Raw genomic sequence first — 18,202 nt, forward strand, 5'->3', positions numbered from 1 at the left:
AGCAGCTGATCTCCTGGCAAGAGCCCAGGGTGGAGCACGCAGCAGAGCTGGGACACTGTGGTGGGGTCCTGCCACGTTCCTCACCATGGGGCTGCCGAGTCCCTGGGAAGTGCCCGTTCATTGGGTCACCCTGCTGCCAGCAGTTGTTTCGCACTTCCCACTCCACATTAATGTTTCATCTCCGGCATTTCAAATGCTTTGCATTTCGGTAGGAGCGGGGAGCCTGTCTCCCATGGCAACAGTGCCAGGAGTCCAGGACAGGAGAAGGAGCTGAATGGGAGCACAAACTGGAGAGGTTTCTCACCACAGCTCAGCTGATTGCTGTTACTGAAACCCAGTTCTTGCAGTAAATCAATCCCAAGTGTTTGCTCCTCCATTCTGCCACAGCTCACCTCAAATACCACTGGATTTGGAGCCTTTCAGTGGCCAGGGCAGCTCCGGGTGCCCCAGGCAAGACCTTGGTGGAGACTTTCCCTTGTCAGCAGTTTGCCAGGGGACCCTCAGAACACCTATCCTGTTGTTTTCATCCATGGAACTAGTGGGATTCTCAACCCTGCAAGAGGCAGAAGCACCAGCAATCCTGGCCCTTCCTCACTAGGACTTTCAAAATAAGCCAAGGTCTTCTGTGTCTGTTCAAATTAGCTTTAAAGGCACTGATTTAACAGAGAGGGTATTCCCCCCCGCCTGAAATTCACTGGGAATTAGAAATGGACACAAAATAAAAATGAATGATTCCTACTCCTCCATCCCTTACTGTTCTCATCAGTCCACAACACTCGCCCCATGTGACAGAAAAGAGAAGGCACACTCAGGTTAGGGTTAAACTGTGTTTACGTTCTCTTTTCAGGCCAAACTAAGGAAGCACATCCAAAACCCCCGTGCTTCAGAGTTGGTGCATTTCCTCTTCGGGCCGCTGGAACTGGTAAATCTTATTCCCAGGTCTCACTGGGAACTCCTTTTATTTCTAGTTCACACTTACAAGTAGATAGATTGTGCAACAGGGTTGGAAAACTGCTCATACCTGGCCACAGCTTTCTCAGGAACTTCCAGAAGTGATGCCGGTTGTTCCTGGCCTCTGATCCGGTTTGAAGCTTGAAGTAAATACAGGAATCCCAGCAAATATGAATCCTTCCACCGGGTCAGTAAGGCATTACTGTGAACAAAAGGGGCAGCCAGCTGGAGTCCCCACTGGGAATCTGCCTGGTCTCACCTTCAGGCAAATACGGCTCAGTATTTGCACTGAAAATGCTTGGAAGCAGAAATCCCAACTTGGAAAAGGAGCCACAAAGGAATAGCAAGATACTTTCCATTTTTTGAAGTGTCAGCTTCTGACACTTCACTCGTCTGTAACAACAGCTCATTTGTAGATCAGCTCTTCCTTTGACTCCAATCCAAAAAAATCTCATGTTCCCTTGAACTGTCCAGTCTCCTTCAAAGACTTAGGTTGATGTTTCTTGCAGTGACTGTGCTGATCCAAGGATCAGCTTTGTCTTCGCTTCCTGCTCATCTGTGTGTCCCTGGTTTGACATTTTGACCGTTTCCTGCAAGTTCTCTCCTCTTTGTGTGGTTTGTGTGTGACCCAGATCATCAACAGCTGCGGTGGCCCCGAGCTGGCCCCGTCTGTCCTCAGCCCACTGCTTTGTAAAGACACCACCGATTTCCTGAGAGGACACCTGACACCCAAAGAGATAAACCTCTGGGATTCCCTGGGGGAGACATGGACCAGATCCAGGTAAGGACAGAGCTGCCATCTCCCCAGGCTCCCCACGCAGACGGGATGCTTGGATTCCCTGATGCTCCTGCTTCTTCTTTCAGGGGATGCCCTGAAAGACACATTCTTTGTGAATGTCACCTCATATTCCCACTTTCTGTCCTAGAGCCGAGTGGCCCCGAGACACGAACGTCCCCACCTACATCCCCAAATTCCGCAACGGCTGGGAACCGCCCACAGAAATCTTCCGTGGAGCTCCCTGGGAAATAGACATTGGACACTTGCAAGAGGAAGGTTAGTCCTGTGTCCCTGTCTCTTCACTCTCCCTCCCCCTTTTCCGGAGAAATGGAGCTGCAGGGGTAGTGGTGGCATGCAACAAGTAGTTGGCTCAAAACTCAGTTGGATCTGGTTGCCCCAGTTAAATACAGAAAGCAAATGAGGCTGGAAAAGGGCAGCAATAATGAGCCTCTCCCAATCCAAGGCAACAGCACCCTACAGCGTAACTGAGCTCCAGGGACACAGGCTTCCCTGGAGAACACCTTGACCAAAATCTGCCAGACCATGACTCATCTACCACTATCCCTCTCCTTTTCTCCGATCAGCTTTCCCCTTTCCTGGTAACACTGACTCCATGTCTGCCTTTCCAGCTCTCCTCAGCCAATGGATATCCTTACTGGAACTCCTCACTCAAGCGTGGCCAGACGGCTGAGCAGACACAGGTCGGGGATGCCTTCAAACAGAACATCACTCCACATGGAAATAGGTGATGGATCCGCACGCCCGGAGCTTTGGCTCCCGCCTCGGAACCTCATGAACGCACACGGACACGTACAGTGACACTGGGACGTTTGGGCATCCTGGAGACAACTCCCTGCCACTGTTAATAACCACCAAGGGAAGACAAAGATCAGCTGAGGGCTTATTCCCATAAGCACTGTCTGCTGTTTAACCCCCAGCAGCTCTGCAAGGAAAGGAATCGCAGGTGTTTTCCACGCAGGAGGCAAAAATATTGACTGACTTCATCAGTCCATCCATAGGTCTTGTTTCCCAACATCAGCCCAGCAAAGTGACCTTAAGGATCAGGTGCCAAAGATGCTGCACTGCGCTTTGGCTCTCCATGTGTGTAGAGATGCTGGAATCATGGAATCACAGAAGGGATTGGGTGGGAAGGGACCTTAAAGATTATCCCGTTCCAACCCCCTGCCATGGCCAGAGACACCTTTCACTATCCCAGGTTGCTTCAAGCTCTGTCCAGCCTGGCCTTGGACACTGCCAGGGATCCAGGGGCAGCCACAGCTTCTCTGGGCAACCTGTGCCAGGGCCTCAGCACCTTCACAGGGAAGGATTTCTTCCCAATATCCCATCTAAACCCACCCTCTGGCAGCGGGAAGCCATTCCTCCTTGTCCTTTCACTCCAGGCTCTTCAAGTCCCTCTCCAGCTCTCTTGGGGCGCCTTTAGGCACTGGAAAAGGCTCTAAGGGCTCTCCAGAGCCTCCTCTTCTCCAGGCTGAACATTCCCAGCCCTCCCAGCCCGTCTGTGTAATGCTCTAGCTCTTGGAGCACTTCCTGGCCCTTCCTGTCTGATATTGCGCTGGTTTATTAAAGGAAATTCTGACTCTTTCTGCTATCTCTGTGTATTTATCTCCAAAGGACTGTGAGTACGGAAGAGTCATCCCCTATGTTCCTCAGCTCTTCTTTGGGGAACTCACCTACAAATGGAACTGCAGAAATGGGGAGGGAGGAAAAGGAAACAGGATGTGAATCGAGCACCTGCATAGTGACCACAGATGTCCACTGCTAGACAGACACTGATGTCAGGCAGATCATGCCCTCCAAATAGTGCTCAGAAAGAGAACAAGTTTGGGATTCCTGAAACTGCTCTGAATTGGATTTGCTTAAACAGATGTCATTAGTAAAAGCAATCAAAGAAAGAGTTTTGATCCCTCTTCCAAGTTGATGCCACTTATCATGTATCTTCCCTGCATTCTTCTAGGGAAGCTGTTTTTGATGTTGTCCTGTCCTTCTTTTTATAAGGGAGCAAAAATACTTTATTAAGTATTACTCTTTCAGTTTTGTTTCCTCTCCTCTTCTGAGATACAGTAAAGTGAACATTCAGCAGAATAGTTTTGTATTTTTTGAACACAATTCTTCTTTTATCCAACTGAGGCCCTTCTGTGATCATGAAAAAACAGAAACTGTTGTGAACTACAGTTTACACTCATAAGAGGTTGACATGGGTCAGTTCTCCAAGGTTATTCTTAGTTCAACTGCTGTGTAAACTGTTGATGTCACTGACTGGAGGCTGCTCTTCAGGACATTATAGATATGATAATTATATGACAGAAAATGCAACATATAGTTGAATCTGACCTTCAAGTTCACTAGCTTAAAAAAGGAAAAAAATGTCTGTAAGAAATTTGCTGCTTTTCCCATTACTAAGATGTAATAAATGCCTTCAAGTTTATACTCAGTCGACAGCATATACACATGGACAGCAGTGCCCATCCATCTTCAAGCTAGGGTACATTTTAAGTGTCAATGATCACTGCCTCCAGAAAGCATTTTTGAGACAAAACAGGCAAAGTCTTTTGCATATCTAGACAATCATCCAATACTAGGATCTTCACTCTCACATAAACACTTCATGTTTTTCCACAGAGGAATCTGAGATAGATTTTTCTGAGAAATAACAAACCACCAAAAATTAATTAAATGACAAACAAGGGAAAAGCACCACTTCCTCACTCAGCACATTTTCCTTGATTTTCATTAAGCATTCAGATTTACAGATGCTGATATTGCCACAAGAGCAGTTTTTTTCTGGTTTAACTTCCTCTTCCAGTAGAGCAAGCACAGCTGCAAAATGCAAGCTCACTTCTAGGCTCTCTTACACATCACCAGTTTACCACATTCCAACCAGTCACAGCTGTGCAACACCCCGTCAGGGTACTGGGATTACTGCAGTGCCACAGACAGTTTAAGTGAGGCTCATGGAGCTGTACAATTTTAACTATGTTTTATATGTATAATTAAATGATGCATGACATGGAAATAAGCCAGCTGTACTGAAACTGAACAAACTAACTGCTCTGATGCAACAGTTAAGCATCTCATCAGTTCTAAAATGAAACAGGTTTAAAGCAAAAACAATATAGAGAACAGAATGCTTGACACTGTTAAATAGCATGGTCAAAGGATAATTTTTGAACATTAAGGAAATGCACTCACCCAGTCAAATTTTCAAAAGAATTCCTGGCACCAAAATGTTCTCTGTTTGCTTTTTCACCATGTTTTAAGAATGGATCACTCTGGGGGAAGAAAATCCTGTGCGCAAAACACTGCGTGAAACTAAACAATCCTTAAACATGGCTAATTTCCATGTGGAGCTGATGATTTAGCACTGTCATCCTTCAGCAGAGGAGAAAGAACTACCTGTCTTTAGTTTATTTAGGTAAGATGAAAAAAGTGAGGAGCGTGAATTTGATCTTGCTTCAATTTACTTCAGTGGAAAAACTCTTGCCATGACTTCAGTGAGAGTGAGACTGCATCTTAATTCATTCTATATGGAGAAAAACAAATCAGCTGAGAATAATGCTTTTGTTTATTAGATGTAAATTACTACCACAGTCGTTTTTAACAGTGCTAAGTAAATCCTGCTTTAAAAGCCAAACGTTGCCTTCAGTCCTGCTTATTCCTCTGTACTGTGTCACAATGCAGGATTCCTGGTCCTCTGACCAAGTCACCGCTGTCACAGTAAGCATGGCTTGCTCTGGGGAATGGCCACATTCCCACACGGGAATGATAGATGTTTGTGGATGTCACTGGTGACAATGTCCAAATCTGGGCTAGGGCATGCCCCCCAGCCAAGAAACTAGGGTGCACACTTTTGTAATATAAATGCATTCACTGAGAACACAGACTACACTTACTAAAATGTCCATGAAAAGCAGCCAAGTAAATCAAATCAATAGGGTTAAATTTGCAATTAGGATTCTCTCTTTCGGCAGGAAAATTTTAGGATAGCCACAAATTGAGAAAAATTTGCTTTTTTTTCTTCTTTTTCTCAGAAGGCAATCAACCTTCTGGTCTGGCTATTCTTTACTTCTCCCTATGAAGTAAAATCTAAAAAGACACACACACGATATTTATGGAAGGACCTCCCAATGAATTAGGAAAAATTATTACTCAGAAGATCAAACAGAAACAAGACTGTCTACACTGTATGAATTAAACATACATGAATTGAAGAGCCTTCCATTCTTTAGTAACAGAACTGATGCTGTCCTGAAAATGACATTAATGAATTAGACTGGTATATGAAAACCTTCTGCATCTGCTCTAGAGGTTGGAATGAGGATGTTAAATGAGGCAGCAGACAACAAGGACGTGCTGCTTAGGGAAGCTGAATATCACTTCTGTGCTTGTGGAGTTCTGCAGTTTGGATGAAGGTCACAGGTTATCTCCAGCTACATGAAAATGAGTGATAAATACACACTGTTGGTCTTAGACTGAAAGCAGTACTAGGCAAAGAGAGTCAAAATATGGAATATTACTCAAAATCATCCCCTGGTTTTCTAAAGATCATAATCTTCTATTAGAAGACAGTTTGTTACCTTCTCCTAATATTAAAGCTGCAATAGTAAAAGCACCTCAATCTTGTAGAAGTATCTAAGATACACAGAATAAGTAAGGTATATGCAGTGAGAGCACCCTAAAAACATCACAAGAGGAGTGACAATTTCTGGGATAGCAATGACATGAACGAGTATCTAAACGTTAAGTCTGAGTGAATAAGAGAATTTTTCAACTAATGGATCAGGGAAAATGTGAAAGGATGAGATATGTGATTAAAGATCATAGTGTATTCGGTTAACACAGGTGGAAAATATATGACTTTGATTCTGTACTACAACATATTTTAATTGATTTGTGTGTAGTTTTAGTTTTATACATGCACAATTTTTTAGAACACATCTTTAGACTGGGACAAACAATAAAGGAAATCCATTGTATGACTTTACATTGATCCCAACATCACTCACTGGAATATCTTAACATTTCCTGCACAGATTCCCATTCGTTAAGATGACAACCTTGAGAAGAAGGAAACCTATAACTGCCATTCAGAGAAGGTCTAAAATTTCAATTGCTGTTTGAACACAAAGGAGCTTTGACATGCTGTGGTTTATTGAAGCACTCCTGCAGTTATAGACACATCTTTAACCACCCTACCCTCTCCCTCTTCCTCCATCCACCACTGATTGATGCAACTGGAAGCTTCAGTAACTGCAGAGCAAAGTCCCACTTACTTCCAGCTCTCCTGCCCCAGCAAATGCTCAGCTCTTCTGGGAAGATGGAGCTATGCCATAAGCACATTGCACCTGAAAGGAGATGAAACCTTCCCTTCAAAGACACATGTGACCAGGTTTTTGGAACTGCCTGATGTGGCCAGTTCTCATCTGTTTTCCATAAAGAAGGAAAAGAGCCCTGTATTCTCCTCTTCATGAGAGTTCAAGTATGAATTCCAAAGAACAGAGATGCCAGGACTTGTCAGTGACATGACTAACAATTTTATGAGAACTGGCAAAACAGTTCATTTCTCCTACATCTTATTCTCAGAAACCTTGGAATTGTTTTGTCTGAAAGATTTGGGGGGAGGAAGGTGGACTTAATTCTCACAACTATATTAAATATTCAGTACATCTGATATTCTGTTGTCAACACGCAAAATATAGTTTAATTATGATACGCCATACTGGAATCATTTACAATACATAAATGTGAAAAAACAGCATTAAATTATTTCTTGTTCCATGTGGAAAAATATACACCTTCCAACCCCCCAAGAAAGTAAGACAAGGCACAATAAATTCTGGTAATTCTCTTTCTTCTGACTTTTCAGTTCCATCACAGCTCTCAAAACTAAGATTTATGTGCTGTTTTGCATCTGTATCTGTTGTTGATTTTCCCCCCCTACAGGGATATAGGTGAATAAGTTTGGACAGGAAACGGTATCCCTCAAGCCAAACTGAAAGGTTTATAAAGTTGCTAAGAAAAGTTTGGGTCAGGGCCTAAATATCAATCATCTGCTCACTGTCTTTTTAAACGAGCTCAGGCATTTTCCCAACTGTTCCCAGCAGGTCTCTGCCACTATTTTAAACTAAGATTTCAGCCATTTTTTTTCCCCTGTGTTGACCTCACTAATTTTTCTTTCTCCCCCTCTTTACCTGCCAAAGGCATCCATCAGGATTTTGCCAAAGGCTATCTGCTTTTGAAGTTGAGAGGAATTCACTAATCGTGAGCGTCAAATCCACAGTAAATGCCATGGCCATATGGTATATGCTGCTTTTGGGAATTAGCTCAAAAGGCCTAGCTGTGAGAAGGCCGGCTGTATGTCAGGAGGGTTTTACTGCTAACTTTCATAACTCATGTCAGCTCTTTCAGTTTCTGTATGCATTGGCTTCAGGGAGTGCAACTGTTCCCTGAATTTATAAAAATGTTGTCAAGATCCCTTGATCTTGCTTCCTCTGTCTCTCTCGCACAAACACATCCAAACACATTTATATACACAGTGGAATAGCATGCACAGTGGCATGCAAAGCTAGCAAAAGAGAAGCTTGTAAATAAATAGCATGTCATTCTGCTTACTCAATACATTTCTCTGGGTGTTAAACTCATGATAAACATATCATAAGCCCCGATGAAGGCTCTACAGCCTGTCCCATCACACCATCCTGAGTGTAACTCTGCAATGCATAGGAAGACATAAGTTTGAAAAATAGAGCAGAAATAGCTCCCCTAAGGGCAAGGTGCTGACATAGCTGAAACATAACTAACTGGAGAGCATTTGTTTTCACTAAAGAAGGAAGTGTCAGTGACACATCTCTGTGCCTGTGGAGGTGTACTGTACATTCAAAGCAAAAAGAAATCCACCTTCTTTAAAAAATTGGCCATTAATACATAAATATGTCTGTGTTGAAATCCCTCAGACGGTACCATTCTTAACAAGAACTACACACAAGACTAAGAAATTCTGCAGAGAATCACGCTTTTGTGATCCAAAGAGGCAAGGAGAAAGAAAACCACATATGAAGAGTTTAACATACCCACTTAGTGATAGAAAAAGAATTACTACAAAAATAAATGTCAGTCCCCTTGAAACACTTGAGTCAGCACTCTCAACTTTCTCTGATGCTGTAGGAAGGTGTGAATGTCCTCCATGTGTCACATCATCCGCACCAGCCACACAGGAATGTCTCCAATGCACCTCAGAGCCTTTCAAGGACCACTCCCCTCTAATTTATGTACAGTCTGTTAACATCCTCTTGGAGCAAACAGAAATAATACTTTTAAAAGACATTTATACTTCAGAAACATGTGCCCCGACACAACAAAAAACCCAGATTTTAATACTGCCCCGAGGCAGAATTCATCCATCTTTAAGGCTTCTATTATGTATTTCCTGGTTAGTAATACAAAAAGAACTGCTGGCAGTATCACATCGAAACGAAAGTGCCAGAATCAGAAAAACTACTGAAAAGTTTACCTTTATAGGAAAGCTTCAGTCTTGGGATATTTTGTTTTGACGTTCCAGTGACTGGAAGGAACAGCATCGCTAAAGACAGCAGGCTGCAGGCATGTGGCACTTGCAAAGCTCTCATTCTGCTCTCCTCTTCTGTATCTTCTTTTGTACTATGGTGAAATATCTCCCCACTTTTCAAACAATCCAAGTTTTATCTGGAAGAAAAAAAGAAAACATCTGTAGATCTGCTTTACTGCATAAGCAACAATTCTGTAAGCAAGCCAGACCTATTTCTAAAGAGCACCTCAGTTAATTTCTTTGCTACGAAAGTATTTTTCCTCTAGTACAAGTAAATATGTTTTGTTTCTTTAATACTAAATTTACACATTTTGACATTGGAAAAATATGTAAACTTTTCAGACACCAATGTCTAGCCTAGCTAACGTTTAAGCACAAATTAAATTAATGCAGTATCCATAAAAAGAACATTTGACATTCAAAAGTGACCATGCAACTTGATAGTTAATACCAGTCCATTGGATATCTTACATGTTTTATAACTCTTTTTGTCTCAGTACAACAGCTATTGTGTGTTTATGCTATGACTAGAATGAACTGTAATGTCTCAGATGCCATGGGGGTACAAGCTGAGTTAACAGTGAGTACTTACCCATCAAAAACTAAACTAAGAAAACTGGAAAGAGCAAGCAGTTGTGTTTAGTTTTAATAGAGAAAAAAGTCAAAGCGGATGATGGATTTAAAAGTGCTTTCAGTATGATATTTCCAGCAGAACAACTGCCTCAACTCATCCACCAAAATGTCCTATAAACTTTAATGAGTGTTTCAGGCTGGGGTCAATAGGCTGATACGGGATTTTGTTAGCACAGTGTGCAACTAAGCCAGCTTTGCAACACTTTTCACTTAGTAAGAATCATTCATATTCCATAAATCTTAAAAGTGTTTTACAACTGAAAGCAATTATCACTGCCCTTATTTTCCCTATGCAAAAACGGAACCATAAAGCTGCAGTGAACCTATTTCCTCAAGGTCACACAGCAAGCACAGTAGTTGAAAAGAAAACAGCAACAGCAGTCCTGCTGTCCTTTGTACCCAGCTATCAAGGATCCCTTTTGCCCAATAACTCGACTTTTGCACATGAAATTATTTGAAATGGCATCTTGAGTTCTGAAGGCAAAACTTCATGGTTAATAAATCACAGAGATCAGAGTATGAAAATATTTGTGAGACCAGATCCTTCCCCCTGCAAGTGCCTGATGCTAGAGGTCAAGGGAGATGGCTGGTGAGATGACAAATGTCAGTGTTTGAGTAATGCTGTAAAACCAAGGAGTAAGGAAATGTTATGGTTAGTCAAGAGATTAATGGCTCATGATGTGCCATGAAAATTCTTTTCTGAAAGGTACTGGAGCTGCCTGATTAAAAGAGCAATCCTAGTGCCCACATCAGCCAGCACTTGCACAGACACCAAAGGAGAGGTTCCTTGCAAGTCCATGAGAGATGCAGCACAGCTTGTGGCCCCTGAGCCTTTCCACCGGTCTGTTATTTGAACTCCTGCAGCACTGGGTCTTGCAATTCTGTGAGCTACAGCAGCACCCAGAACCAATTCGGCACCTCCTGATACAGGCAGTTCATCCTTCCTGGCATGAAAGGATGGAAACAGAATCCCTTCCGTTCTCTCTGACACAGGAAATCTTTCTCAGATGAAACTTGGGCTTTCTGAGCCTCCAGACTTTTGCTCAATAGCAAAAGACAAGGAAGTGTGCAAGAAGAGCATGATGGTGAAAAAGAGGGAAACAATTCGTAAAATCCCCAAAGCATAATTCCTATTGCAGAACACTAAGCTTCTTCCTTCTCAGTCCCCTCTTCAACACTCATATTCAGTGTCTGAATGCACTACTCTTGGCCAAGTGTGAGTACATGTTCACGAAATGACATGGAGAGAAAACAGACAAACATGAAATGCCTGTTTCATCTTTCTCTTCCCTTTATTACAGTATCAGATCCTAAAGGAACACCCTTACTTCTTCTGTGCCAACACATCTATCTGAGGGTGGACCACGAAGGACTAAAGTGGATTAGACTATCCCAGGGTTAAATCGCCTTGAAGAAATTTATTTAGAGGTGAAAAAGGGGAAAAGAAGGAGAGGGGAGGAGGGGGAAGAATATATGAAGATGAGACACCAGCCCTGTTCATCTTCAGCAGGATGATAGTGACAAACCATACTTCAAAAAGAAGCAATTAAGAGGGAGCCAGTCTCACTGCAAGTATGTTGAGAAGTCACGGCCTGAAGGTCTGGGCCTCAGCCAACAGGGAACTCACCAAAGGATATGGGGCTCATTTTCTTGAGGCAAATTACTGTGAAGAATCAGGACTAAATTTGACTAAAAAAACAGTTGCATCATTGCACTGTCATTTGCTGAATTGATTGAGAATCAGCACCAAACTCAGCCCTTCGGCCATAGCTCACAACCTCACTTTTTCATGTAGGTTTTTTTTGCTAATGGGAACCTTCCTTTTTTCTTGGTTGGGTTTTTTTTCCCCTTTCCCCTTTTATTTGAATAATGTCTGTGAAAAACCATTTGCTTTCACAAGGCGGTTAGTTTACACTGGAGGCAGCAGCTCTGTGAGCTCGAGCCAACCCTGTCCTGTCTTTAGATTCATTGCAATCTGGCCACATTGTCACATATATTTTTAGTTTATGATGATCCTCTAATACAATTCCAGCTTCCACACAGAGTCCTTCCAACAGTCTAGCTCAGGTTAATGAACTTCAGGCCACTTCTCTTCTGCAGGAATTTCGAGGCCCAGGGGGTGGCTGTGCCCAAGAGATTTGCCAAAATCCGCTACGATTTCACCGCGCGAAACGCCAGTGAGCTCTCGGTGCTGAAGGATGAAATCCTGGAGGTACGTGACCGCTCCTGGAAAAGGTGTGTCCCCCAGGGGCAGGAGAGAGCTCGGGATAGCAACAAGCACCAACTCCATTTTCCCTGGTGGTATCTCAGCAGTGACACAAAGCTTTGCTCAAACCCAAAGCTGGAGCAGGCTGCCTGTGCTGTGTTGTGTCATTTCCTCAGCTCAAAGACATCGGTCCCATTTTAACCACAGTGAGGAGGGAGGACAACAACTCGCTCTAGAGCCCTGCTCATCCCCCGCTGGGTCGGTTCCTTATCACCACTTCCTCCTCCACGAGGATTTGTTTTCTCTGAAAAGCACCTTTCTCATAACCTTTCTCTTACTGCAGCACTGTTGGCAGCTGGACAAGGTGGGACGTGACTTGGGCTGACACTGATCTGTGACCTGAGGAAAAGGTTTCTCTGCAAAATGTGGCTTTTTATTTATTTAATTATTTATTTTAATGCAAAAAGACATCAGAAACTCAGTCATTAGGAAAAAAAGGTCTGGAGAAACAGGGACATTATGTAGGAACTATGAGTTCTTCAGCACGCAGAGGTGCTCTCCTGTTCATCCTTACGATACATTCTGATGCTTTCCAGGAAAAGTTTCAGTCCTGGATTGCATCTGAGAGCAACAGATCTGATTAGAGCTCCTGGCCTCAGTGATGTCCTTCTGGCAACTTCACCTTTTGGATGGTTCGGCCCCGCTATATCCTGGTTGTTTATGCCTGAAATCCCATTTTCCCACAGCAGATTTATTTTTGTCCCTCTCTCAGGTGTTGGAAGATAATAAGCAGTGGTGGAAGTTGCTCAACCGGAGTGGGCAGGCCGGTTATGTTCCATACAATATCCTGGATGTGGTGAAACTGGAAGAGCTCAAACAGGTCTGTAGTCAGGTAATACCTGACTGGTATCAGCTGCAGGGCACAATCTGCCTCTGGGAATAATGTTGTCATTAGACCTCCCTGATTTCTTAGGATACTATGCACCAATCAGGACAGACCTTCAGAAGTAGACAAAGCCAGGAGATTCCTGAGTCTCCTATGATAAAATTCACATTTTGCTACGATCGTCTTCCCAAATAAGGCCTATCCTTCCTATTTGTGCACCAGCCTCCTGCTTTCCATATTTTTCCACATCAAGATTTTTCTTGGGGGTTAAATTAAAGATGGACACTTCCCTCAGCCAGTTCAGTTCAGCACCAGGAACACGTTACTGGAGTGGAGGCAGATGGAAACACCATCTAAGTGAGAATTAACTGAATACTGCAACTTGCACTGCAGAAATGTGGAGCTGGAGTGTTCTAAACACCCTAGGGAAGCATGGAATTGCTTCCCCATTTTGGTATTGCAGCGTTTGGGCAAAGCCTAAGGCGGCCCAGCAGGCTTCTGGATAAATCCCTGCTAGTTTAATCAAAACGTCAAAAAACTTTCCAGTCCGCTCCAGGCCCTTGGCAGTGGTCCCGCTTCACATCCCAGCTACGGAGCAGTGAGGCTCTGCCTTCCAATGAGATCGAACACGTTTGGCACAACTAGGAATTCCCTTGCGCAAACTTCAGACTTTGCTTTGGGTTCTTCATTCCCAGAAATTAACTTCTTCCATGCAGCTCCACCTGAGGTCTCCCCAGCCCCACATCAGCACAAGGAGAACACGGCAGTTTGTCCCTCCGTGGGTGTGAGGCAGAAAGCTTAAGAAAATTAAAAACGACCAAAAAAAATTCTTACTTTTCTTTCCCTTTCTAACCAGTCTAACCAGAGGTACAAAGGAGACCTGAGCCCCAGGGGCCATGGCCCATCCAGCCCAACCCACAAGCTGCCTGCCAGCTACGCCGGGGATAAGTGGGGCACTGAGATGTTGTCGCGCCACTCTGCACAGGACGCCAAAGAACGCACGTGTGTGTCCCACTCTGGGCTCCCCTGGGTTTGGGCGCTCGGGGGACCAGACCTGCCCAAGGGGCTCCCCTGCACCTTTTACTGATCACAGCAATGGAGCAGCACTGTGTCTGGAGGCCATTCCAGGCAGGACAAGAGCCAAGAGAGCAGCCCTGGGGCTTGTGACACCGCCGGGGCTCTCGGGCGGCCCGGGCCGAGCAGGGCAATAAGTGATCACCCCATGCCTCCTTCCTCCAGTTCTAACTTCCTCCTCCTCCTCCCAAGGAGAGAGTTTCCTTTCTCTTCCAAAATGTTTAAGTGTGTCTAAGGAACAGCTCAGGTCAATCCCTTTCTCTCACTTCCTTTTGCTCATCTCCCGGCACACACACAGTGCCCGCCTGGCCGCTTCCTTCATGTGGTTCCACAGAATTCCCGGCCAAACAGGAGATCCGCATCACTCCCTCACCCTGCACGTGCTGTGGGGCTCACAGAGCAGGAGAGAGATCAGGGGCCCTGCTCACCTCACCCCTTATCCCACCCTGTCCACTCCTGGAAGCAGGAGCCCTTCTGGGGCGACAGGAAGCCCCACAATACAAGGACACAAATCTGTTCGTATCACTGAGTTATTCTCCACAGTCTTCAGGAGTTTCATGGGGAAAGCGATACTGGATGAAGAGTCACTGGAGTTTTCACAGAAGCACAGGATGCCCTGGGCTGGAAGGGACCTTCAAGCTCATCCCATCATGAGTGTGTTGCTCATTCCCAGTTTGTGCTTCCTGCCGCTTCTGTTCTGTTGCGGAGCAAAACCTGGAGCTCTGCGATCAGCAAATTAGTGACTAGAAGCAGCAGAGAGGACTGAAAAGGTCTCAATTCCAAACCTCCAATTGTAGATTCTCACAGAACTGTGCTTCCACATCAGGCAACAGCCAAGGGGTGATGGGAGCAAAATAAATGGCAACACAGGGGCACAGGAAAATGGGAATCACTTTTCTGGGCTGAATTTAAATAAGAATGTTGAGCCACATCCCCATTTGCCTTACAGTTTCCCCACAAACATTTAATGGCATTTTTGACTGAAGACTTGCTTTCATTCCCTACTTGTTTCTACAGAACTTATTCACCAAACGGATGAGCTGAACGACGAGCTGCTAAAGAAGATCACAAACAATAAAATTCAGCCTCCCCACAGGAATTTCAAAGTGGAAAAGCCTCAGCAAGTTTTCGTGCCCCTCACCTTTGAATCCAGCACTGAAGAAGTCAAAGCCTGGCTGGAGGCCAAGTCATTCAGCAAAGAGTAAGATTTGCCCTATTGCCACGTGCAATGCTCGTCCTTCCCTGGAGAAGGAGCGGGGGAGGCCACCGGCACCATCTCACCTGGGACAAGCCACTTGGATTTACTTACAGAGCCTGTGTTGCAAATTAGATTTCAACCCTGTTCAATCCAGGCTCTATAACCAGAATGTTCAGAGCCCAAAGTCACTCCCTTTCTCTGGTATAAATATTTTCTTGGAGATAAACAGTTAACTAACTAAATCCAAGGCCTGAAATGCTACTGGAATTGCAGCTGCCACCTTGGAACAGCCCCAGGGCCCCGTGATATGGTCCCACTGCAGCTCCTGGCCTCCCATCTCCAACTCCTCACCTCTGGCACGAGGCCACGTGCAGCACAATCGTCACCTCCCTACTTTGTGTCTCCCCAGGACCGTGGAACACCTGGGCATCCTCACCGGAGCTCAGCTCTTCTCCCTCAACAGAGAGGAGCTGAAGAAGGTGTGCGGTGATGAGGGAAACAGAGTCTACAGCAAGATCACAGTGGAGAAAAACCAGCTGGAGGTAAGCATTTTTCTGGATAATTCCTGCTGGAATGGGGGCTGTACCAGCAGCGTCAGATAGCTCATTAAACAGGCATTTTAAAAAATACAATTGTGGGGAAAAAAAATGCAACCAAACCTACACCAGCAATAAAACACACGTAAAAATTCCGAAGTGTCTTTTGAGCAAATCTGTAAGATCCACGTTTCCACTAATTAATCTGCTTTTTACTGATATCACTTATCTCTGTGAAACTAGCTCTACTTTTACAGCATTAATTAAATACTGTCACTTAACTGCAGCTTGAAGTTCAAATCCAAACTGCCTGTTTTGTTTCCATTCCAGAAAAGCAGAGGGGAGTCGGAGCTCCAAGAAATCACGAAGCGCCGCCAGGAAAGGATTGATTCTGCAAATTAAAGTCTCTCTGCTTTATTTCAGCTCTTAGCCCTAAGTAGTGCAGAAAAAAAGGGAATGAAAGCAATGATTCCTGGCCCAGGCCAGATGCAGCAGAGCTCCCCTTGGGGTCCAGCTGCCATCAGAGTGACAATTCCTTGAACACTGTTGGGAAGGGTTGACAATAAGACCATGTCCCACTGGGAAAGGTGTTTTAATTTTGCATGAAGTATTTTTTTTATAACTATACATTTTATACCGAAATTTTCCGTGCATGCGATCAGAGCAGGATTCACACGGGGCTGGATGTACAAGGGCTGGCTTCAAGCAAAAAAAGACCCCCAAAGCTTTTCTCCGAGGGCTGTCCCCTGCTCCCCACTCTCCCCTGGCAGAGCAGGCGTGGCACACAGCACAAGAGAGGCCAGCCTCAAGGCTTGGAGCCTGGACCAGAGGAATAAGGCTTTAGAACCCTGCAATGGTTTGGGTTTAAGGAAAGGACATTAAAGCTCATCCCATTCCACCCCCCTGCCATGGGCAGGAATGCCTGTCACAAGCCCAAGTTGTTCCAAATCTTGTCCAACCTGGCCTCGGACACTTCCAGGAATGGTGAGTCATGACCTCTCTGGGCAACCTAACCCTTTCTATTTCCATTTCCTCCTCAGTGCAGGTGTCCCCTGCAGCCCACGAGCACAGGGCCGGTGACAACTGCCTGTCCTTGTCCTGTCCCCCTGTGCCCCCTCGTTGGACAAGGCTAGAATGGCAACACACATTCCCAAAGTCTGGCTGCTTCCTTAAATCCATGGACCAGCTAGTGCTATCTCTGAACAGCTGAAATGAGCTTTCAGTGCCTAGAAATGAGCAGGAGTGACAAACAAAGGGATTTGAATCTGGAAATAGGTGAGTTCCACCCGCCCACCGCTGCTGATGCAGAGGCTGGGGCTCGGGGCAGCTGTGCAGCCCTTCCCTGGGGCACGGATCCTGCACTGGAATGTTGTGGTGGTGTTGCCAAACCGGGCCTCAAACCAGGAGAAGATAAGCCCTGACCGTTTGCTCCCGACCCAGGCACACCCACAGCCCTTCCCAGGGTGTTGGTCACTTGTCCCCATCTTCACATTTTCACTGCAAAAAGTCAGCTGAAATGATTCCCAAATAGCTGAAACCCCAAAGCACACTGGGAAAGGCAGGTTTAACACAAATTAAATGGCCACAAGAAAAAAACCCCTCTAATTTAGCACAGGGTGTTGCTCTTTACTTCCCGTTTTCCTTCATAAAGTTATGTGCATTTGTATATAGCAATCTGTAAATAGGGGTGAGGAAAATCCCTCTCCCTAGAAGCAGAATTAAGTGATTATGCTTCCAAAATTTACTCACCATTTCAAAACTCAAGCAAGCAGCGTAGTTCCTGTCCACAGCAAGTTTGGCACATTGCATTTCTAGCTCTGTTTGACTGACAGACCAATCTGATTGCAAAGCAGTGAAGCACACAGAGCTCCAGAGCTGCCCACAGCCCAGGGACAGCTGGGTTTTCTCTCTCAGCACATGCTGAGTCTTTGTCCAAATTTGTGCCTGTCATTGCACATTTAATGGAAAAAGCTTTAAAACAGCATCTGGGGAGCTCATGTCTAAAACTGAGAACACCAGTGCACCTTAGTTTTCGCTTCATTCTTAAGCGTCTCCAATGGATAATCTGTTTTCTTCATTTGAAACAGGACACTGCTCTCACCAGCAGAATTAGGGTGCAGGCAGGGGAGGATCCTGGGTTTAGTCACAGCCCTGCTAGGATCTGAGAAGGGCACTCACCTTGTCAGGGAGGGATGAAGAGGACAATCCTCCTGAGAAGCCCTGGCTCCGGATTAGGGTGGAGATGGGAGGCAGGATGGCAAGCACGGGAGGCGAAAAAGTTTCTAAAATGAAAATAAAAACGAATGTTGAGCTAGGAAACACACCATCTTCTAGTCCTGGGGTGTAGAGGAAAGCAAA

The 18,202-nt window shown here is 44.9% G+C and overlaps 1 pseudogene across 1 annotated transcript in view; it reads left to right on the forward strand.

The window, feature by feature from the left end:
• Positions 1-16,246, forward strand: part of LOC309585554 (epidermal growth factor receptor kinase substrate 8-like protein 2) — a 122,990-nt pseudogene extending 106,744 nt beyond the window's left edge. Inside the window, exons 2-11 of the transcript in view lie at positions 848-922; positions 1,584-1,732; positions 1,878-2,004; positions 2,359-2,474; positions 12,045-12,156; positions 12,923-13,042; positions 13,893-14,040; positions 15,128-15,311; positions 15,718-15,850; positions 16,175-16,246. The product of the transcript in view is annotated as an epidermal growth factor receptor kinase substrate 8-like protein 2 (transcript). The remainder of the gene's footprint in view (positions 1-847; positions 923-1,583; positions 1,733-1,877; positions 2,005-2,358; positions 2,475-12,044; positions 12,157-12,922; positions 13,043-13,892; positions 14,041-15,127; positions 15,312-15,717; positions 15,851-16,174) is intronic.
• The last annotated feature ends 1,956 nt before the right edge of the window (positions 16,247-18,202 follow it).

The sequence above is a fragment of the Coloeus monedula genome (genome assembly GCF_965178545.1).
Source record: "Coloeus monedula genome assembly, contig: HAP1_SCAFFOLD_68, whole genome shotgun sequence".
NCBI classification, from domain to species: domain Eukaryota; kingdom Metazoa; phylum Chordata; class Aves; order Passeriformes; family Corvidae; genus Coloeus; species Coloeus monedula.